The 25,565-nt window shown below is 40.7% G+C and overlaps 1 pseudogene; it reads right to left on the bottom strand.

Annotated features, from left to right (window-relative positions):
* Window positions 1-15,576: 15,576 nt before the first annotated feature.
* The window catches only part of LOC123039338 (serine carboxypeptidase-like 19), a 43,203-nt pseudogene continuing 33,214 nt past the window's right edge, over window positions 15,577-25,565 (bottom strand).

The raw sequence follows: 25,565 nt of genomic DNA, 5'->3' as shown, positions 1-25,565 counted from the left end.
AGCAATAGTTGGCGAGACAACCACGACGCAACGATGGAGACCAAGTTGTCGAGACAGTGACGATGGAGATCATGACGATGCTTTGGAGATGGAGATCAAAAGCACGAGATGATGATGGCCATATCATGTCACATATTTTGATTGGATGTGATGTTTATCTTTATGCATCTTATTTTGCTTAGTACAACGGTAGCATTATAAGATGATCCCTTAACTAAAATTTCAATGTATAAGTGTTCTCCCCGAGTATGCACCATTGTGAAAGGTCTTCCTGTTGAGACACCACGAGATGATCGGGTGTGATAAGTTGTACATTCAAATACAACGGGTGCAATCCAGTATTGCACATGCGGAATACTCGGGTTAAACTTGACGAGCATAGCATATACAGATATGGCCTCGGAACACTGGAGACCAAAAGGTCGAACATGAATCATATAGTGGATATGATCAACATAGAGATGTTCGCCATTGATGACTACTCCATCTCACGTGATGATCGGACATAATTTGGATCACGTTACACTTAGATGACTTGAGCGATGTCAGTTTAAGTGGGAGTTATTAAGTAATTTGATTAATTGAACTTTAATTATCATGAACTTAGTCCTGATAGTATTTGCAAATTATGTTGTAGATCAATAGCTCGCGTTGTAGCTCCCCTATGTTTTTTTTGATATGTTACTAGAGAAAACTAAGTTGAAAGATGATAGTAGCAATGATGCGGACTGGGTTCGTGATCTAAGGATTATCCTCATTGTTGCACAGAAGAATTATCTCCTTAATGCACCGCTAGGTGACAGACCTATTGCAGGAGTAGATGCAGCCGTTATGAACGTTTGGCAAGCTCGATATGATGACTACTTGATAGTTTAGTGCACCATGCTTTACGGCTTAGAACCGGGACTTCAAAAATGTTTTGAATGCCACAGAGCATATGAGATGTTCCAAGAGCTGAAATTTGTATTTCAGACTCATGCCAATGTCGAGAGGTATGATACCTCCGACAAGTACTTTGCCTAAAAGATGGAGGAGAATAGCTCAGCTAGTGAGCATGTGCTCAAAATGTCTGGGCACTACAATCGCTTGAATCAAGTGGGAGTTAATCTTCCAGATAAGATAGAGATTGACAGAGTTCTCCAGTCACTATCACCAAGCTACTAGAACTTCGTGTTGAACTATAATGTGCAAGGGATAACGAAAAGATTCTTGAGCTCTTCGCGATGCTGAAATCGGAGAAGGTAGAAATCAAGAAAGAGCATCAAGTGTTGATGGTTAACAAGACCACTAGTTTCAAGAAAAAGGGCAAGGGAAAGAAAGGGGTCTTCAAGAAGAATGGCAAGCAAGTTTTCACTCCCTTGAAGAAGCCCAAAGCTAAAGCTAAGCCTGAAACTGGGTGCTTCTAAGCAAAGGAAATGGTCATTGGAAGCAGAACTACCCCAAATATTTGGCGGATAAGAAGGATGCAAAGTAAACAAAGGTATATTAGATATACATGTTATTCATGTGTACCTTACTAATGCTTGTAGTAGCCCCTGGGTATTTGATACCTGTTCGGTTGCAAAGATTAGTAACTCGAAATGGGAATTGCAGAATAAATGAAGACTAGTTGAGGGTGAAGTGACAATGTGTGTTGGAAGTGGTTCCAATATTGATATGATCATCATTGCACACTCCCTATACTTTCGGGATTAGTGTTGAACCTAAATAAATGTTATTTGGTGTTTGCATTGAGCATGAACAAGATAGCATCATCTTTATTGCAATAAGATTATTCATTTAAAGACAGAGAATAACTGTTATTTGATGTCTGCTAGAACTACATCGGTATTTCCCCAAAGAGGAAGGGATGATGCAGTATAGTGACGGTAGGTATTTCCCTCAGTGATGAGACCAAGGTTATCGAACCAGTAGGAGAACCTCCTCACACCACGTAAACAACACCTGCACACAAATAACAAATACTCGCAACCTGACGTGTTAAATGAGATGTTAATCCCTTTCGGGTACGGCGCCTCAAGATAGGCAAATAACGTGAGATAAAAGCGGTAGATAGGATAAATAGATGGCGGAACAAATAAATTGCAGCAAGGTATTTTTGTATTTTTGGTTTAATAGATCTGAAAATAAATACAAAGGAAAATATATCACAAAGGCAAATATGATGAAAAGAGACCTGGGAGCCGTAGGTTTCACTAGTGGCTTCTCTCGAGAAAAATAGCAAACGGTGGGAAAACAATTACTGTTAGGCAAATGATAGAACTTCAAATAATCATGACGATATCCAGGCAATGATCATTATAGAGGCATCACGTCCAAGATTAGTAGACCGTCTCCTGCCTGCATCTACTCTATTACACCACACATTGACCGCTATCCAGCATGCATCTAGTGTATTAAGTTCATGGAGGAATGGAGTAATGCAATAAGAATGATGACATGTTGTAGACCGATCTATTTATGTAGAAATATACCCCATCTCGTTATCCTTAATATCAACGATACATACGTGTCGTTTCCCTTTTTGTCACTGGTATCAAGCACCGTAAGATCGAACCCATCACAAAGCACCTCTTCTCATTGCAAGATAAATAGATCAAGCTGGCCAAACAAAACCCAAATATCGGAGAAGAAATATGAGGCTATAAGCAATCATGCATACAAGAGATCAAAGAAGACTCAAATAACTTTCATGGATAAAAACATAGATCTTGTCATAAACACAAAGTTCATCGGATCCCAAAAAACACACTGCAAAAAGACTTACATCATATGGATCTCCAAGAGACCATTGTATTGATAATCAAGAGAGAGAGAGAGAGTAAGCCATATAGCTAATAAGTACGGTCCCGTAGGTCTACAAAGAACTACTCACGCATCATCGGAGAGGCACCAATGGACATGATGAACCCCTCCTGATGGTGTCTAGATTGGATCTGGTGGTTCTGGACTCTGCGGCGGCTAGAATTGATTTTCATCGACTCCCCTAGGGTTTCTGGAATATTGGGGTATTTATAGAGCATAGAGGCTGTTCAGGGGGCACCCGAGGTGGGTACAACCCACCGGGGCGCGCCTGGGCCCCCTGGTGGGTTTCCCTCCCCTCGGAGCACCCCCAGGTTCTTTCCTGGCCCACTGGATGTCTTCTGGCCCAAAGAAAATCCTCAAAAAGTTTCGCTGCGTTTGGACTTTGTTTGGTATTTATTTCTAGCGATGTAAAAAACATGCAGAAAACAACAACTGGCATTGGGCACTATGTCAATAGGTTATTACCGAAAAATGATATAAATGACTATAAAATGATTGTAAAACATCCAAGAATGATAATATAACAACATGGAACAATAAAAAATTATAGATACGTTGGAGACGTATCAGCATCCCCAAGCTTAATTCATGTTCGTCTTCGAGTAGGTAAATGATAAAAACAGAATTTTTGATGTGGAATGCTGCCTAACATGTTCATCACATTTCTTTTCTTTATAGCATGGATATTTGGACTTTTATATGATTCAAAACAATAGTCTAGTTTTGACATGAAGACTTTAATACTCAATCATACCAACAAGCAACCATGTCTTTCAGAATATGAACACTAAAGCTAGTTATCCCTAGCCCATTATGCTCAATCATTGATCCATTCATGAAACACACTCGAATATTAGCTACACCCAATGTTCAAATATGATCATAGTGCCCCTTAGTTGGTGCTTTATAAGAGAAGATGGAGACTCAAATTCAAATAAAAATTGCATAAGTAAAAGAAAGGCCCTTTGCGGAGGGAAGTAGGTATTTGGAGAGGTGCCAGAGCTCAAAACTTAAATTGAGAGATAAAAACATTTTTGAGATGCATACTTTTCCCACCAACGAAAATGACTTAGAGCTTCCAACACTTTCCATGCTAGATACATCATAGGCGGTTCCCAAACAGAAAATAAAGTTTATTCCTTTTTCCACCATTACTTTCACTTTCCATGGCTAGCTGAATCCACGGTTGCCCTCCATACCAACACTTTCCAAGGATTTTATTATTTGACAACATAAAGTAAATTAATTTTTCATTTCAGGACTGGGCATCCCTAATACCTTTGTCGTACTCTCGTGCAATGACAAGTGAATAAACATTCATCATGAGAATAACACATCTAGCATGGAAAATATTGACCACCCTTCACCGCCTCGTGAGCGGTAGAGCACAAGAAGGAGAAATTTATTTTGAAAATTATAGATGGCACATGCAAATTTTCTTAGAACGGCATGGATATACCGCATATAGGTAGGTATAGTGGACTCATAAGGCAAAACTAGTTTATAGGGTTTTGGATGCACAAGTAGTGATCATATACTTAGTGCAAAATGAAGGCTAGCAAAAAGATTGAGAAGCGACCAACCAAAAAGCAAAATATCTTGTACCCAAGCATTAAGCATAAGTAACACCGAATAATGCACCATAAGTAGGATATAAATTTCATTGCATAACTATTTACTTTCGTGCTTGCATAGGGAATCACAAACATTAACATCAATATTCTTACTAAAGCACAATTACTCATCAACATGACTCACATATCATATCATCATATCTCAAAACCATTACTAAGAATCAAGTTTATTTTGTCCAATGATCTTCATGAAAGTTTTTATTATATCCTCCTTGGATATTTATCACTTTGGGACTATTTTCATATGTTGCTTTGATAAGCTCAAACAAATATAAGTGAAGAACATGAGCATAATATTTCTTTCTCTCAAAATAATCTAAGTGAAGCAAAGAGAATTTCTAGAAGTTTTACTAACTCCCAAATAAATCTAGGTGAAGCATGAGAGCATTTCTTCAAAATTGACAAAGCACACCATGCTCAAAAAGATATAAGTGAAGCACTAGAACAAATCCACGGCTCTAAAAATTTAAGTCAAGCATAGGAGCAAGCATAGTGTTTGGCTCTCTCAAAAAGGTGTGTCCAGCAAGGATTCAAGACTTAGAACACAAAGCAAACAAATAAAGACTCATATCATACAAGACTCACCAAGCAAAAAACTCATAATATGTGATGAATAAAAATATACTTTCAAGTAAAATATCAATGGTTGTTAGAAGAAAGTGGGGATGCCACTCGGGGGCATCCCCAAGCTTAGTTGCTTGCTACTTCTTGAATATTATCTTGGGGTGCTTCAAGAATCCCCAAGCTTAGCCTTTTGCTAATCCTTATTCCTTCATCCATCGTAAGATCACCAAAAACTTGAAAATTTCAATCACACAAAACTCAGCAAAACCTTCGTGAGATCCGTTAGTATAAGAAAGAAAACCGCTACTATAAGTACTGTTGCAAACCTATTCATATTTTTTTACATTACATCTACTGTATTCCAACTTTTCTATGGTAAAAACTCATCGAAGAAAACCATAGAATCATCAAAACAAGCACACGACACAAAGAAAACAGAATCTGTCAAAAATAGAATAGTATGTAGCAATTTGGATATTTATAATACTTCTGTAACTCCAAAAATCTTGAGAAATTAGGAAAACCTGGTTAATTTGTATATTAATCTTCAGAAAAAAGAATCAACTCAAAATCACATTTCTGTGATTTATGAAAACTATTTTCATTAGTGCATAAATTTCTGTTTTTCAGCATGATCAAATCAACCCAAAGGCTTGCTTGTCACAAACACTAATTTAAACCACAAAAACACATCTAACCAGAGGAATAATTTGGTATTTTTTTGAAAACAGCAAGAAAACCCAAAAGCAAAAAAGATAAAAGTTGGGTTGCCTCCCAACGAGCGCTATCGTTTTACGCCCCTAGCTAGGCATAACACGTAGGATCTAAGTGTTGTCATCTTTGTTTCTAGATCCATAGGATGCCCTCATGATTGATTCATATGGTGGCCTCATTCTTGTTCTATGGAAGTGTTCCATTCCCTTCCTTAGTGTAAATTGAAATTTAATATTGCCTTCTTTAATATCAATCACGACACCAATATTACGTAAAAACGGTCTACCAATAATAATTGGGCAAGATGGATTGCAATCAATATCAAGAACAATGAAATCTATGGGCACATAATTAATATTTGCATGAATAAGAACATCATTAATTCTTCCCAAAGGCTTTTTAATAGTAGAATCCGCCAAGTGCAAATTTAAAGAGCATTCTTCAATATTGGTAAGACCAAGCACATCACATAAAGATTTTGGAATTGTAAAAACACTAGCACCCAAGTCACATAAAGCAAAACACTCATAATTTTTAAGCTTGACTTTGATAGTAGGTTCCCACTCATCATGCAATTTTCTTGGAATTGAAACTTCTAATTCCAACTTTCTTCAAAAGCTTTCATCATGGCATCAACAATATGTTTAGTAAAAGCTTTATTTTGTTCATAAGCATGGGGCGAATTTATCATGGATTGCAACAAAGAAATACAATCAACCAAAGAGCAACTATCATAATTAAAGTCTTTGTAATCCAAAATAGTGGGCACATCACTAGTTAAAGTCTTGACCTCTTCAAACCCACTTCTATCAATTTTCTGAACAAGATTTTCACCCTCCGAATCATAGGGATGCCTTCTAACTAAAGTTGACTGTTCTCCAGTCCATTTTCATCAATCGTAATTTAGTAAACAAAGAATCAATAGAAGAAACACCAACCATTTTAAGATCTTCATCACTTTTAGCTCTAAGCATAGCAGTTCTTTTCTTACCTTCATCCATAGAAACATAAAGAGATTTAATTTATTCTTCAACTTTAGGCACAAAAATTTTCATCTTGAGAGTTTATACATCATGAGAAATTCTATCAATACTTGTAAACAAATCGTCAACATTATTCAACTTTTCTTCTATCGAAGTATTGAAAGCTTTTTGAGTATTGATAAATTCTTTAATATTGTTCTCAAGGTCAGAGGTGTTTCTATTATTATTATAGGTAGGATTACCATATAAATTACCATAATTATTAGAGGAATTACTAGGAAAAGGCCTAGGATTAAAATTACCTCTATAAGCATTGTTATTGAAATTGTTTCGCGAGACAAAATTCACATCTATGGCAGCACTATTTTGCTCAATCAAAGTAGACAAAGGCACATCATTAAAATCAATAGGAGCACTTTCATTAGCAACCAACTTCATAAGAGCATCAACTTTTTCACTCAAAGAATTTATTTCTTCTACCAAATTGACTTTTTTACTAGTAGGAGCTCTTTCGGTATGCCATTGTGAGTAATTTGCCATAATATTGTCTAGCAACTTAGTAGCTTCACCCAATTCAATCCCGCATAAAAAATTTGTATGATCATCCAAAGATTTAACTCATGAGTTGGGCAATTCCTTAGCATCCATTTCATACTTTCCCAAGATTGGGCAGCATGCTCAAGTTCAAGTTGCTTGAAATTCATGATCTGGGTTCTAAGGGAAATAATTTTTGCAAGTGGAAAATACTTAGTAATAAAAGCATCCTTGCACTGGTTCCAAGAATCAATACTATTGCGACGCAAAGAAGAAAACTAAATTTTTGCATGATCTCGCAAAGAAAACGGAAATAATTTCAACTTCACAACATCAGTGTCCACATCTTTTTTCTTCTGCATATCGCATAATTCCACGAATGTGTTAAGATGGGACGCGGCATCCTCATTAGGAGTACTGACAAATTGATCTTTCATGACAAGATTCAGCAAAGCAGTATTAATATCACAAGACTCTTCACTAGTGGCGGGAGGAGCAATCAGAGTGCTAATAAAATCATTATTGTTGGTATTTGAGAAATCACACAACTTGCTGTTCTCTTGAGTCATGATGACTTCACAACAAGATTGCACTCAAAAACAGATCTGACTAGAAAACAGTGAACAAAAAAGAGGGCGAATAAAACGACAAATTTTTGTGAAGTGGGGGAGAGGAAAACGAAAGGGCAAATGGCAAATAATGTAAATTGTGAGGAGATGAGATGAGATTTGTGATTACGAACCTGGTTGATGTTGAAGATGCTCTCCGACAACGGCGCCAGAAGTTCCTTTTGATGTCTGCTATAACTACGTCGGTATTTCCCCAAAGAGGAAGGGATGATGCAGTATAGAGACGGTAGGTATTTCCCTCAGTGATGAGATCAAGGTTATCGAACCAGTAGGAGAACCTCCTCACACCATGTAAACAGCACCTGCACACAAATAACAAATACTCACAACCCGACATGTTAAAGGGGTTGTCAATCCCTTTCGGGTACGGCGCCTCAAGATTAGCAAATAACATGAGATAAAAGTGGTAGATAGGATAAATAGATTGCAGAACAAATAAATTGCAGCAAGGTATTTTTGTAGTTTTGGTTTAATAGATCTGAAAATAAATGCAAAGGAAAATAGACCGCAATGGCAAATATGATTAAAAGAGACCCGGGGGCCGTAGATTTCACTAATGGCTTCTCTCGAGAAAAATAGCAAACAGTGGGAAAACAATTATTGTTGGGCAATTCATAGAACTTCAAATAATCATGACGACATCCAGGCAATGATCATTATATAGGCATCACATCCAATATTAGTAGACCAACTTCTGCCTGCATCTACTACTATTACTCCACACATCGACCGCTATCCAGCATGCATCTAGTGTATTAAGTTCATGGAGAAACGGAGTAATGCAATAAGAATGATGGCATGATGTAGAGATCTATTTATGTAGAAATAGACCCCATCTTTTTATCCTTAATAACAACGATACATACGTGTCGTTTCCCTTTTTGTCACTGGGATCAAGCACCGTAAGATCGAACCCATCATAAAGCACCTCTTCCCATTGCAAGATAAATAGATCAAGTTGGCCAAACAAAACCCAAATGTAGGAGAAGAAATACGAGGCTATAAGCAATCATGCATATAAGAGATAAAAGAAGTCTCAAATAACTTTCATGAATAAAAACATAGATCTGGTCATAAACTCAAAGTTCATCAGATCCCAACAAACACACAGCAAAAAGACTTACATCATATGGATCTCCAAGAGACCATTGTATTGATAATCAAGAGAGAGAGAGAGAGTAAGCCGTATAGCTAATAAGTACGGTCCCGTAGGTCTACAAAGAACTACTCACGCATCATCGGAGAGGCACCAATGGACATGATGAACCCCTCCTGATGGTGTCTAGATTGGATCTGGTGGTTCTGGACTCTGCGGCGGCTGGAATTGATTTTTGTTGACTCCCCTAGGGTTTTTGCAATATTGGGGTATTTATATAGCAAAGAGGTGGTTCAGGGGGCACCCGAGGTGGACACAACCCACCGGGGCGTGCCTGAGCCCCCAGGCATGCCCTGGTGGGTTGTGCTCCCCTTAGAGCACCTCCAAGGTGCTTTCCTGGCCCACATGATGTCTTCTGGCCCAAAAAAATCCTCAAAAAGTTTCACTGCGTTTGGACTCCGCTTGGTATTGATTTCCCGCGATGTAAAAAACATGCAAAAAACAACAACTGGCACTGGGCACTATGGCAATAGGTTAGTAACAAAAATGATATTATGTGACTATAAAATGATTGTAAAACATCCAAGAATGATAATATAACATCATGGAACAATCAAAAATTATAGATACGTTGGAGACGTATCATTATTCTGTTTACATGAATAAAACCTTCTATGGTCACACACCCAATGTTAATGGTTTATTGAATCTCGATCGTAGTGATACACATATTCATAATATTGATGCCAAAAGATGAAAAGTTGATAATGATAATGCAACATACTTGTGGCACTGCCGTTTAGGTCATATTGGTGTAAAGCGCGTGAAGAAACTCCATGCAGATGGGCTTTTGGAATCACTTGATTATGAATCATTTGATACTTACGAACCATGTCTCATGGGAAAGATGACTAAAACTCCGTTCTCCGGAACAATGGAGCGAGCCAATGACTTATTGGAAATAATACATATCGATGTATGCGGTCCGATGAGTGTTGAGGCACGCGGTGGGTATCGTTATTTTCTAACCTTCGTAGATGATTTGAGCAGATATGAGTATATCTACTTAATGAAGCACAAGTCTGAAACATTTGAAAAGTTCAAAGCATTTCAGAGTGAAGTGGAGAATCATCATAATAAGAAAATAAAGTTTCTTCGATCTGATCGCGGAGGCGAATATTTGAGTTACGAGTTCGGCCTTCATTTAAAACAATGTGGAATAGTTTCACAACTCACACCACCTGGAACACCACAGCATAATGGCATGTCCGAACGTTGTAACCGTACTTTATTAGATATGGTGCAATCTATGATGTCTCTTACCGATTTACCACTATAGTTTTGGGGTTATGCGTTAGAGACAGCTGCATTCACATTTAATAGGGCACCATCTAAATCCATCGAGACGACACCGTATGAACTGTGGTTTGGCAATAACCTAAGCTGTCGTTTCTTAAAGTTTGGGGTTGCGACACTTATGTCAACAGGCTTCAGCCTGATAAGGTCGAACCCAAATCGGAGAAGTGCGTCTTCATAGGATACCCTAAGGAAACAATTGGGTACACCTTCTACCACAAATCCAAAGGCAAGATATTTGTTGCCAAGAATGAAACCTTTCTAGAGAAAAAGTTTCTCTCTAAAGAAGTGAGTGGGAGGAAAGTAGAACTTGATGAGGTAAATGTACCTCCTCTCGAATTGGAAAGTAGCACATCAGGAAAAAAACATTCCCGTGATGCCTACACCAACTAGAGAGGAAGCTAATGATAATGGTCATAAAACTTCAGATCAAATTACTACTTGACTTCGTAGGTCAACCAAAACACGTTCCGCACTAGAGTGGTACGGTAGTCCTGTCCTAGAAGTCATGTTATTAGACCATGGCAAACCTACGAACTATGAAGAATCTGTGATGAGCCTAGATATTGACAGATGGCTTGAGGCCATGAAATCTGAGATAGGATCCATATATAAAAATAAAGTGTGGACTTTGGTGGACTTGCCCGATGATCGGCAAGCCATTGAGAATAAATGGATCTTCAAGAGGAAGACGGACGCTGATGGTAGTGTTACTATCTATAAAGCTCAAATTGTTGCAAAAAGGTTTTCAACAAGTTCAAGGTGTTGACTATGATGAGATTTTCTCACTCGTATTGGTGCTTAAGTCTATCTGAATCATGTAGCAATTGCCGCATTTTATGAAATCTGGCAAATGGATGTCAAAGCTGCATTCCTTAAATGGATATCTCTAAGAAGATGTGTATATGATGCAAACCGAAGGTTTTGTCGATCCTAAAGGTGCTAACAAGGTGTGCACGCTCCAGCGATCCATCTATGGACTCGTGCAAGCATCTCGGAGTTGGAATATATGCTTTGATGAGGTGATCAAAGCATATGGTTTTATACAGACTTACAGTGAAGCCTGTATATACAAGAAAGTGAGTGGGAGCTCTGTAGCATTTCTAATATTATATGTGGACAACATATTTTTGATTGGAAATGATGTAGAATTTCTGGATAGCATAAAAGGATACTTGAATAAAAGTTTTTCAATGAAAGACCTCGGTGAAGCTGCTTATATATTGGCCATCAAGATCTATAGAGATAGATCAAGACGCTTAATAGGACTTTCACAAAGCACATACCTTGATAAAGTTTTGAAGAAGTTTAAAATGGATCAGTCAAAGAAAGGGTTCTTGCATGTGTTATAAAGTGTGAAATTGAGTAAGACTCAATAGCTCTACCTTGACAGAAGATAGAGAGAATGAAAGTCATTCCCTATGCCTTGGCCATAGGTTCTATAAAGTATGCCATGTTGTGTACCAAACATGTTATGTGCCTTGCCATGAGTTTGGCAAGGGGGTACTGATGAGGATATAGACCTAGGGTAGGGTCATAGGCCTGACCTACATGCCCTACCCAAGGTCACTACCCTAGAAGCAAGGAAGCTCAAGAGACAATAGGGAGTACCCAAGAAAGACGTCAAGTGCAATCCACTTGACCAACAATATCACTCGGGTATCCCACCTTTCCGAAGACCACTCGACCATACAAGAAACCACTCGACCTATGAAGACCAGGAGTCAGACGGAACTACAACGGTCGGACATTCACTCTGTAGTCTTCATGGACATTAATGACACTTATGGCTGGCGTTATCAGTAATGCCCCTCCTTTATGTACATTAAACCCTCTGTAACGGGGGACGGCTAGGGTCCTGGCGCACTCTATATAAGCACTTGCAGACATATATCATGGGAACTTTAGATTGTTTAAAGTGTTATAAATCTTATAACATGCATCGTTAATAAAGAATGCTACTGACAGAATTATTTATACCCTTGAACATATTGTCAGTATTTTTCCTCGGCGCTTCTACTTTTACCATTATCTCTGTAAGTGATATTGTGGTTTGTAATAGTTTGGTTGCGTACTTTCATTTCGGCAACTGTTGTTTGAATTGGGATCCTTAGAAGGGTAGTTTTGCTAGACTAGGGTTATGCCTGATTAGTAGAGATAATAATTCCATCGGGATCTAATTCTCTTTGTCCATAGAAGAGGAAGACAACGCTACTGTTGTATGTGCATGAAGCCGATTGCTTTTTTCTAGCATTTACTTTCTCCATTGATGCATATAGGCACAACTTTATTATTGAATTCATAAGAAAGAATTGATGTTTAGATTTTGTGTTAAGAAATTAATCCCTTGCACTAGCTATAACTATTTTTCTTTGATTAGCTGCATTCTATGTTGTAACTTGATTCATATGTTGTTGTGAATCAAAATGAACTAGATGTGTGGCTCTTCTTATACCGCTCGAGCTTCAGAGTGTGGAACTTGCATATGGGAAGCTGGACAACTTAGTAAAGCACATCTTTGAGAGGCTTGAGGTCATATATCTAGGGCATAGTCGACACTTGGCAAGAAAAAAGAGATCTGTCATTTTTAGTTTATATTCTCGTATACGAAGATAATGTGAAATGAAATAAATATGTGAGTGCATTAGTTTTAACTTTACACAAATTAGCCCAACTACCTATGTCAAGCCATGTTTCCATCGGCTAATTTCTCTCAAATATTTCTACATTTCCTTCTGGATATACTGTTTGGTATGGACAACTCTCACACATCCATGTTTCTAAACTCTCATATTCCGTATCTTGGTCTTTTCGGATGACGATATGCAACTTATCCTGCAAAATTTGATGCTTCATGGTTGTTTGGACCTCTCTACACGTGAAGCGCATGTGCCTATTTTGAAATCAAGGCTAACCGTGATAAAAGACTAACAACCCACCCAATCATTCAAAAACTTATTAAGAAATGACCAGATTTAAGATTCTTCACTTACTAACAAATGTAAAACTCATCCATAAGACTAATAAAATAATATCTTCATCCTCCCTCAAAAAAATATCTTCATCCATGATTTTTAATTTATTTTTATGCATGATACATTAATATGTTCTGACTTGCCAAATAAATATCCGTCATGAAAATTTAATTTCCAGGCCGCAAACATCCATGTATATGTTTTTTTTTGCAATTTACCTATTGTTCCATCGCCAAAATTGACGGGCACGGCAACACACGCCAATCATGATCTAGTGACTTGTCACAGTCTCTGAGGCTTCCAATACTCAGCAGGGCCACAGATAATTGTAAAGCATTTTTGAAGTAAACCAAAAGTTGTCTGGACAACCTTTCTAGCTGATTCTTGGCATGCTAAAAAGTTAGATCTCTTTTTGCCTTGAGAACATTGTATTGCCTTCCAAATGTGGCTCATGGGGTATAGATACCATCCGCAAGGTAGTACCCCATGTTGTACTTATGGTCATTGACAATATGGTTGCAAGGTGGAGCATCACCGGCAACAAGCCTTGCTAAATGAGGATATCTCTAAAGGACATTAAGGTGATTGTGAGAGCGAAGTATGAATGCCAAATCCACAAAGCATGTGATGCAAACTGCATCAAGAATGATGGTTGGATCATGGCAATGCCCTTTGTATTAACATTTTCATGGCGCATGAAAATTCTTCCATCTTCAGTGCATACAATCAATGGATCCAAGCATACATGGCCAACCTCTCTCTTTACTTTTTTCCAAAAGCCTCTCGGTATCTTTATCAGTGGGTGCCCTCAAGTACACCAGTCCAAATATCTCGGTCATGACTGTGGCGAATCTGTGCACACACTCGAGGATGATATCTTCCCTCGATGCAGACATTGTCATCGATGGCATCAGTAGGACATCCATACGCAAGCACTCGCAAAGCCGTTGTAATCTTCAACAATGGAGTTGCACTTGCTTCTCCTATGGCATTCCTTCTGAATGGAAACGAATGATGATGTTTCTCCGCAGCTCTTGCAAAGGTGTTGATGAGATCTTGGTGCATCCGTAATCACTGCCGAGACTATTTCGTGGGATATGTTTCACTCTGAGCAAAGTAATCCCTCACTAGATCATGACGACCCAGTCCGAGAGCCATGCCTCGGTCTCCTAAAATCCTCCTCTCGAATGATCGCGGTGGGCATCAACTCGAATCAACAGCTTCTTCATCCTCCTCTAATGCAAAATCATCCAAGTACAACTCCCACAACCTGTTCATCTACATATTTGAGTGTTTCACGATCAATTTTTGACAGTAACCAACAAACAACAGAAAAGTTGTTGGGTGTAATTTGTCAAATACCTTGTGCGCGGGCAGGGTCGCAGACACGACGACCGACGATGAGCACCAGCTATGGCCGAATGGCGGCAGAGGACCCCGGATATGTTGCCTAGTAGTCACTGTTCAAGAATTCAACCGATTAATTAGTTAACGGGCTAGTTATTCGCTACTCGTAGGATGGCCGAATCAATTAACACATATTCGTCACGTTAACTTGTCAGGCCGATTAACTTGCATGTGAGACCGAGTAAAAGGTTGGCAGGCCGATTATTCGTTGCTATCCCATTAACTTCTGGGGAAACAAAGCTCAAATTTTTGGCCCGTAACCCCTCCCATCGCCCTCTCGCTCCTTAATAGGTAGGGTTCGACCAAATTGTAACATATTTTGGTATATATTACATAACTGAGAACATGAGAGTATGGTATAGTACATAAATATATAGATATATGTTGCTAGGTTACTATTTAATCTACCGATTAATGGTCGACTCATTAATCCAGTTAATTTACCGATTCATCAATTAATCGCTACTCCCAAGTCAACCGAGCAGCTACCAGTTACCGATTTTCTTAACAATCCCGCCGAGGCAATTCCAGGGCTGGAAGGCAACACAGGCAATCGGGATGTAGCGGCAACGACATCGGAGGTCAACAAGGCTGTTCTGGTGGCGTCAGCCGGAATGGGCTCGCATGTCAATCTTCTACAACATCTTTGATGTTCAGCGCTTCTGTTCCTGTCCAAAGTGGACCTTGGTGGCAGCAAAACTGCTGATTTTAGCATTGTGTAGTTTTCTTTTCTTGTTTGAAAATTGTCGCACCGGGGAGATGACCCCACTGCAAAGTCAGGAACTCACATCTTGCATCAACACATCTTGCTTGTGCACGTTTGTTTTGTGGGAACTACATGTGCAGGGTTTATTTTTCACAGTGCAGAATACAAATAGACTAGAGTGGTTGATTCAGGATCCAACGGCTGAACATGGCGAAGCACCTGTCAGGCTCGTACTCAGGCGCCGTGTGACCGGCTCCCTGAAAACCAAAACCAGAGCAGCAATTTAGAACCGATGGTCTACTAAACCAGAGCATCCCACCACCAACACACGCAGAGAAGGGGGAGTAATTTGCTTACCTTTACGGTTGCGAATGTCGTGTTGTTGGAGTAAGTAATGGTGAATCTGCAAACCAGTGAAAAGAAAGCAGATGAATTACTGTCAGAGAGTGAAGTAAACAGAGCATGCAACCAAAATGAAACAATGACGAACCCGGCAGACTGGCCATTGAGATGCCACGCCCTCCATTCGTCGACGATGGGGAAGCCAAGCGACCTCACCCACGCCTGCGTCCCCAGGTGCGGCACCACCGAATCGTGGTCGCCGCTGCAATGGACACCAAACAAAATCCTATCAGAATAACGCTCCATCTTTCAGCTGGTTTGTATACGCTTGATGCTACATTTTGAGATAATGAAATCACCTTTTATCGAACAATCTTTCAGCTGGCTCACTCCAACCGATCCTAGTTTATTATGCAGTAGTAACAGGGCAAAATGTCAGGACCTGTATACAAGCGCGCGGTAGCCGTTGGCTGTAACGTTCCGGTGATACTTGATGCTGCTTAGGATGTCCCTGGTGTACGGGAGGCCGCCATCTTGGCACCTCACCCACTCGTCCACGGTGCCGTCCTTGACGCCGAGGGCGTCTCGGGTGCGCTCGTCGTTCGCCCAGAAGTACGATAGGTAGTGGGCGTAGTCCTGATCCATCGGGTACGCATGATCGGGTCAGTCCAATGAAAGTGGAACACATATAGGGTAGAGGTGTATGCATGATGCTCACTCACAATACAGTCAAGTGGAGGAGGAGCTGGCGGATGTTTTAGCCGTTTCCCCACGCATTTGATCAACAAAATATGCGGCGACATAACTTCAGAGAGGAGCTGCAATTGGATTATTTAGAACCGTTATAGCCTTCAGTAGTTGGTTAGATAGTATTCAGTCTGATCCAGAATAAGTGTCGTGGTTTTAGTTTAAATTTGAACTAAAACCACGACACTTATTTTGAATCGGAGGGAGTAGTTCATATTTATGGAATAAATGGGTGTTCTTACATTATTGAAAGTACCCAGGGCTTTAGCACACAACACGTTTGTAGGATTCTTGTAGTCTTGTCCTTGACAATGCCCCGATATCATCTGTATGAAAGAAATTTATACTATGAGTATTACTTGTAACACAACAGTTTTGACACAATTGTATGAGCAGATGGACGGTTAATTACCTCATATAATTGATCTGATATTATACCAAATCCGTGAGCAAATGGCACTTTGGATCTTTCGTCAATACGTTCACCTGTTACCGGGTTTCCTACTAGATAGCCCTATCGGTGACGAAAAATGAATATAAATATGGCATCAAATATATTAACACCACACTCACAATACCACAGAGATGTGTCCTCTACACATGCTACGAAAATATTGGAGGCACGGGTTGTTGAGTAGAGATATTTTTTTGCAGAGCTAAGTAGAGCCGTTTAACATGGTGTGCTTATTTGTTAGAATAAAACTGAGGCATACCGTCGGTCATCCGAGGACCAAGCAATCACACGAGAACGACACCGAGATTTGTTGACGAGGTTCACCGATATGGCTACATCCCCGGGCTTGATTATGGGCGCTCCTTCTCATGACACCGCTACAATACCGCACCCGCTCGCCCTAGACACCGGCACATGCCGCCGGCATCCCTGTGTTCCGGTGCTATTATGTTGGCATAGGTTATATCGTGTGTCTACCCCCGCTATGTATGAGAGGCCTAGGATACAAGTGTCTTACTAGGACACGACTCCACATCCTATGTAAACACGATACAACTACAAGTCCAACTGTAACCTACCTTGTACACTATATTCGACACAACTCTAACAAACTACACCTTGGCGAATATTCTCCATCACCTTGAGTTCGTCCATGCGTCAAACTTTCATGTACATTGGACTTGCTTGAGCTTATCCCATGAGCACCGCTGCTACTCCAAGACTCCATATGATTCCACTTGCAACTTGTAGTCCCTTTTTTTCTTGACCACGGTCAACACTCGAGCAAAATTAAGTTCCTTGTTACTCTAGCTTGTGCTCCCAACTTCCGAAGTATCCGTTCAGCGCCATCACACACCGACCATTGACCTGCGTGAAAGTGAACAACTCATATATTGGGTGTCACACATAAGAGTTGCCTGAACTCAACATCGCCGCTCTTCCTTCACCGTCTGTCTGAAACTGGAAGGAATTTCACCATTGCTTGTAGTCATCCCGAGTAAAATTCGCAGTTGTCTCACCACATGTATGACCACCAGAGCCCTGGCCCGTCTCCATGCCCCATGCGTACCGCATGCCTCGCCGCTATTACCGCGTTGAGCCTCCACTGTCCTGGTCGAGTCTCAAGGGTCGCGAACCCACACCACTCAACCTCCACTGCGGAGTACCACCGATCATCATCGATCGATGACGAGTTTCACGCTTCCATCAGACCACTGGGCTCTAGTCCGAACTACGTGTCCCTCGCTTTTTCCCGCTAAATAGGCTTCGATTCTTTGGATCCTTACACTGTAGCCCCTCAATCCAGCTCCACCTTCAACATGACTCCATGGTAGATGATCAGTCCACCCTCGCATCCCGTCGACTTCAAGTTCACATGTGTACGCCATCTTGAATCAACCCCACGCCATAGTCTTGTCGAAGTCACACAAGCACTCAGGCCTGTGCCACCTGTTTTCACGCCCAGAAGTCTATCACCATCAGCATCATGCTCCTATGTCATCCTCGCCGATCCCACCATCGTCTTCTGTTCCAACCGACTCACGTCGATCCCATCAGACTGCCCAGTCCGACCCAGCCGAACTCGTTCGACTATACGACACGCTCGAGGCTCCCAAATCGTCTTCCGTGAATTTGCATCCATCACATGATAATTTCATCTTAGCTGACATGACTTTCTGCAACTTCTTCAAGCATCCATGTCGCGCCAACAATCTTTTACCTTTGTCTGGCATAATCCAAGGTTTTCATTTCCTTAAACTTCTCCACCTCAAACCTGGTACCCGCTGGCGCCCTGGTTCTTCATACAGCTGACCATGTGAAAAAATTATCCGGCCTTTCCATGCGACGTGCAAAGTACACGAACACTGCTACTAGCAAAACCAACCAGACTTCGTCTTCACGTGAGCAGCTCCTGTCTTGGCTTTCACTCTTGATGCTAATTGCTTTTGCCTTGCCAATGCCTCTTTGCTAATTTCCGATGGATGTGAATCATGTGTCAATGGATTTTCCCTGCCGCCGAAAGGATATGTCTCTTGCCTCGCTGTGTCACACGAGGACTCGGTCCTCCTTTTGGTCTCCAAACAAATATCGATCGATACCTAGATGTACACGACTCTGGTCTTGCGCTCCTCCATATGCACGCGTACACACGCTCACCAGCTGCCGCTTGGCCCGTGACTTGCCTGGCTTCTCCTCGGCTGCAGCCCACGCACGCGCCTTGCGCTTCGCAGCCAGGGTCCCGGCCTGCTGCCTGTCTGTCCGCGCACGACACGCCGCCGCATCTTGCCGAGTCGCTTTCTCATGACCTGCTGCTGCAACTCACCACCGCCTAGGCATCCAACCACGCGATTGCTTCTTCATCCTCTAGATTAATGTTCCACGACCTTCGAACAACGTAGCTTTGATACCACTTGTTAGAATAAAACCGAGGCATATCGTCGGTCATCCGAGGACCAAGCAATCACACGAGCACGACACCGAAATTTGTTGACGAGGTTCACCGATATGCTACATCTTCGGGGCCTGACTATGAGCGCTCCTTCCCATGACGCCGCTACAATACCGCACCCGGTCGCCCTAGACATCGGCACATGCCGCCGGCATCCCCTGCGTTTCAGTGCTATTATGTTGGCATAGGTTACATCGTGTGTCTACCCCTGCTATATATGAGAGGCCTAAGATACAAGTGTCCTACTAGGACACGACTCCACATCTTATGTAAACGCGATACAAAGCTACAAGTCCAACTGTAACCTATCTTGTATAGTATATTCGACGCAACTCTAATATTATTTAAACTGCAAAAGGGTAGATATGTTTAGGTTAGTTATAGTTTTAGATATCTATCGGCTAGAATGGTATACGTACAACATTGGCCGTGGTCCACTTAGGCATAGTTATGAAGATCCGTCGTGTATGCTTCATTAATTAAAAGGTACTTAAGGATGTATGCTTTCTGTTGAGTTTTCTAGCATATTTTACCTGAGTAATGCTACACGTACAAAGACTTAGAAAGGTTTACTTAACCTTCCAAACTAACCCCCCCCCCCCCCCATTTTAAGTAAGGTGGGCCCCATCATCCCCCTATTACCAACCAATCACAATTCTCCACATTAGTTTGTACATAAAATCTTTAAGTAAATCTTTGTAGATGCAGCATTACTCTTTTACCTTTTACCAGTTAAAACATCATGTACTTTAATATAATCACTGACAGAGATGAGCGGATATAGCAATGTAATTATTATAATTTTTAACTTACATTTTGTAGTATCTACGTTTTATGGACAGAGCTACCGTGTGGGTTTACATGCTTCTTTCTAGGGATGAAAACTGGGCGGAAACTAGGGATGAAAACTGGGCGGAAACGTTCCGTCCGTTCCACTAAGAAACAAAAGCATAGTGTAAATGGTATTTACATAACAGAAGCAGAATGAATATCTTATCATGGAATGGGAATAGAATGGCATTTCCTGGTGAACCTTCCATTAAATTTTATGGTAAACTTACTCCTTTACTTGCTTATAGTGGTAACCGTTTTTTCTTATCTTGCACTCCCTCCGTTCCTAAATATAGGTCTTTAGAGATGTATATAGCAAAATGAGTGAATCCGCACTCTAAGATGCATCTATATACATCTGTATGCAGTCCATAATGGAATCTCTACAAATATTTATGTTTAGGAATGGAGGGAGTAAGATTTTTGTTGCTAGTTGCCATCTCATGCAGGCTATCTCATGTGGTCACACTTATACTATCTTTATATCTGTAATTCCCTAAAATGAATATAATTAAAACTTGTAATATCCTATTCGAAGACCCCCCCCCCCCCCTAATCTACATCCTTGATCCTTTAATGATCTGGAAGAGTGTGGACTCTGGTGAAGGATGGGTTGATAGAATAACACATCTGGTGCATCCACATTTGTGGTGTAATTGGTGCACCGACAGATTAATATTTTTTTGAAGTTGCAAAAATATCTAAAGATAATTTCTGAAGTAGATATAATAGCATATACAATGTCATAAAAATTCAAATCAAAATTTGATACATAGCTCGAGCAATAAAAACAACAAATTCAGCATTGCTTGTGTTAACGAGCTAAATTTGTGTCCCATCTTCAAATAATTAACTACAATCTATAACATAATTTGATTTGCTTATTTCTCGAGGTTGCAAGTTTAATATGAATTTTGAGATACTGCGACATGATAAACACAATGTATCTAAATACAAAATTATTTTCATATTTTTAGCAACTTTCAGAGTACATTTTTTTATCTCGGGCACACGGATTGTATCATGATAGTGACTGTAGAAGATATGTTCTACAGTTGATAAATAGTAGAATGATTGAAACATCAAATAAGAATGTTATTTTATTTGAGGATGGCGTTTTGGCTCCCGGGAGCGCGTGCTCACGCATGAATAGTAAAAAATATAGTAAATGTTTTCAAAAAATTCTATTTTTTTTAATGTAGATGTTCATGTTAGTGTCGCAAGAATCCTTGAAAATTTTCATGCGAAACGGTGTTTCGCCGCTGAAAAAAGCAAATTTAGGGTGACATTTTGGGGTAACACTTGGTGTTTTTTTTTTGCACAGGCCAAAATGTTTAATCTTTTTACCTACCAATTTGTATGTAGCATTTGGATGTGACAAAGAACACATAGAATTTTTGTTGGAATTTTTTTGGCACTTCAAAAAATATGTTCGCGTGCAGGAGCGCGGGCTCACGGGAGCACCAACGGATTTTCGGTTTTCTCCTTCCTTTCTTTCCTAAACCGGACCTCTCCAATATCCTAGAATAATATTTTTATCTTTTGGATTTATATATATATATCTTCTCATACATGTATGTTAATCTTGAGCATGTCATAGAGCATCATTCAAGATCTTTTCTTCATTTTCCTGCACCGTGTCTCACATTTGTGATGAATTGGCAAGAATGATAGCACATACCACGAAGGCAATGACTTCACCGGAAGAGAAGGTTTTTCTATTTCTTATTACATTGAAATAGAGATCTTAAGCCAAATATGTAATTATTTAACTATACGATGATATTTGTCAAATCCGTGAGAGCGGCACATACTGTTAGAGGACACAATCCTCTTGTTTCTTTCCTTTATCGACATACATACTTGTGTGGATTTGCATGTGTTTGGTGCTTGGGTCGGACCCACAGGTGATAGATCATGGGGATGTGTATGTGTTGGCGACTTGGGCCAGACCCACGATACAAGCTAAAGACCGACACATGGGGCTCGGGGTAGTTGCCATTTCGAAGTTGGCCTAGACTATAGTGTCGCCCCATAAAACAAATACAATAATGAATGAAATCTAGTGATATGAGTGGTAAGCCATCCTAAACCCACTATAGAAACACAATAAAAATTAGTGAATTGCAAAATCGATAATGATACATCACCTCTGCTTACATTTTTTTGTGATGCTTGTTTCACGATATGCATGCTTTTAGCCATATACATTATTACATAGTCTGTTGGCCAGATTTGTGAGGGGTAGAGTACGTACCTTGAGATTAAGGAGGGGTCTCCTTCCAACTTCATTACCTGAAGGGATGAAAGCATAAAGATGACTCATCACATAGAAAAAAGGGCATAAAGATGACACCGTCCGTATAATAGAATAAAGCATGAAGACAGAGCTGAACCCAGCTAATACTTTACGAGAAAGCTAACGTCCAGTCGATCGTATGTTCGGGACAGATCCGTACGACCCGGCGATCGCTTGATTCGCTTCTCCCGCGCGGTTTTCATTCTCGTGCGTGAAAAATAAAAAAGAGGCGCTTGTAGGAATCAAACACGGAACCTATTGGTTGCAGCCACGGTAGGCTACCAGCTGAGCTAAGACTCTGATATATTATTTCAGTCGGATTAGACTACTTTTATACCTTGAGTGAAAATGAAAAATAACAATACCTTATTAACTTGTCTCCTCTTCTACGTTTGCACAACAATTAATGCAATGCCCAATCTTTTCTGCACTTAAGTAGACTATTTTACCAACTCATCTAGAGTTGATGACACCCTGGTAATTTTGCCGACCAGAGGGGATACTCCCCGGTCACTCTTGTGTGAATATCAGGGTAACTCGCATATCACAGACCTGATAACTTATATAACTCAATCCTGATAACTTTGGCATAAGGGTGGGTGTTGATGAAATATCCCCCGGTAACTTTGGTCTGAATATCAAGGTAGCTCATACATCGGACACTGATAACTTATGAACTCCAGTCCTGGTAAGATTGGCAAATAGAGGTGATGAAAATACCCCCAATAATTTTTATGTGAATATCACGGTAACTCACATGTCGCTGACCTGATAACTTATGTACCTAGGTCTTGGTAAATTTGGCGACCGGGTGGAGGGAGGCACGTTGATGAAATACCCTCGGTTATTTTTTATGCGAATAGCTTGATAACTCACACATCGCATGCCTGATAATTTTTGGGAGAAAAGATGTTGGAAACAAATCTTGATGCTAGTAGTTTCCATATTGTAGTTTTATAGCCTAAAAAATCATGCTAAAGCTGAGAATTGAACTCAAGACTTCAATAATGAGATCTTAACACACTAGCCAACTGTCGTGGTATTTCCTCGATATATGCCAACGGGTGGCTAATCATGTCGGGGGTCAATAGAACATCGTCGGGCTTTAGAAGCGGGAGTAGGCAAGACCGCAAATGACGTCGGGTCTTACCCAGGTTCGGGGCTCTCCGTGGAGATAACACCCCTAATCCTGCTCTGCGGGGTCTCCGCGTCACTATGATCAACAGTGAGTACAAGGTTGCTCCTTGAGCAGTTCGGGCTAGAGGAGGAAGAAGGCAACTAGCTCTACTTCTCCTTAGCTGTGGGGGTGTGTGATCTAAATGGGTTGAATCCTTTGCATGGGTGACCCTGGGAGGTTTATATAGGCCTACCCCCCAGGGGTACAATGGTAATCCGGCTGGTCCTAGGACCCGGTCGTCAGTGTCTCTGGGCTCCGGCTTCTCTGCCGACTGCAGGGGACCGCCGCCTGGTGGGTCCCACCGGCTACCGTGAACTCGGCCGACAGGTAGGGCCCGCCGCCTATGGGCCAGGGGGACCAGGCTACACTATAGCCTTGCCCCTGATGACGATAGCTTGGTCGGGGGGCGCATGGCTACAGTGCCCCCGCCTAGCGGGCGATCACTGTAGTCACACCCTGTCACCTCTGGTTAATTGTGCACAGATGATACATCTCCAACGTATCTATAATTTTTTATTGTTCCATGCTATTATATTACCTGTTTAGGATGTTTAATGAGCTTTACTATACACTTTTATATTATTTTTGGGACTAACCTATTAACCAGAGGCCCAACCCAAATTGTTGTTTTTTGCCTATTTCAGTGTTTCGCAGAAAAGGAATATCAAACGAGTCCAAACGGAATGAAACCTTTGGGAGAGTTATTTTTGGAACAAACGCAATTCAGGAGACTTGGAGTGGATGTCAAGAAGCAACCGAGGAAGCCACGAGTCAGGGAGGCGCGCCCTAGGGGGGTGGGCGCCCCCCACCCTCATGGGCCCCTCATGGCTCCCCTGACCGACTTCCTTCGCCTATATATATTTACGTACCCCGAAAACATCCAGGAGCACCATGAAACCCTATTTCCACCGCCGCAACCTTCTGTACCTGTAAGATCCCATCTTGGAGCATTTTCCGGTGCTCCGCCGAAGGGGGAATCGATCATAGAGGGCTTCTACATCAACGCCATAGCCTCTCCGATGAAGTGTGAGTAGTTTACCACAGACCTTTGGGTCCATAGTTATTAGCTAGATGGCTTCTTCTCTCTCTTTGATTCTCAATACAATGTTCTCCTTGATCTTCTTGGAGATCTATTCGATGTAATTGTTTTTGCGGTGTGTTTGTCGAGATCCGATGAATTGTGGGTTTATGATCAAGTTTATCTATGAGAAATATTTGAATCTCCTCTGAATTCTTTTATGTATGATTTGTTATCTTTGCAAGTCTCTTCGAATTATCAGTTTGGTTTGGCCTACTAGATTGATCTTTCTTGCAATGGGAGAAGTGATTAGCTTTGGGTTCAATCTTGCGGTGTCCTTTCCCAGTGACAGTAGGGGCAGCAAGGCACGTATTGTATTGTTTCCATCGAGGATAAAAAGATGGGGTTTATATCATATTGTTTGAGTTTATCCCTCTACATCATGTCACCTTGCCTAATGTGTTACTTTGTTCTTATGAAATTAATACTCTAGATGCATGCTGGATAGCGGTGGATGTGTGGAGTAATAGTAGTAGATGCAGGCAGGAGTCGGTCTACTAATCTTGGACGTGATTCCTATATACATGATCATGCCTAGATATTCTCATAATTATGCACTTTTCTATCAATTGCTCGACAGTAATTTGTTCACCCACCGTAATACTTATGCTATCTTGAGAGAAGCCACTAGTGAAACCTATGGCCCCCGGGTCTATTTTCCATCATATAAGTTTCCTATCTACTTTATTTTGCAATCTTTACTTTCCAATCTATATCATAAAAATACAAAAATATTTACTTATCTTATTATCTCTACCAGATCTCACTTTTGCAAGTGGCTGTGA

This window comes from Triticum aestivum, chromosome 2B (genome assembly GCF_018294505.1).
Source record: "Triticum aestivum cultivar Chinese Spring chromosome 2B, IWGSC CS RefSeq v2.1, whole genome shotgun sequence".
Classification (NCBI taxonomy): Eukaryota; Viridiplantae; Streptophyta; class Magnoliopsida; order Poales; family Poaceae; genus Triticum; species Triticum aestivum.
This window is presented reverse-complemented; position numbering and strand designations above follow the sequence as displayed.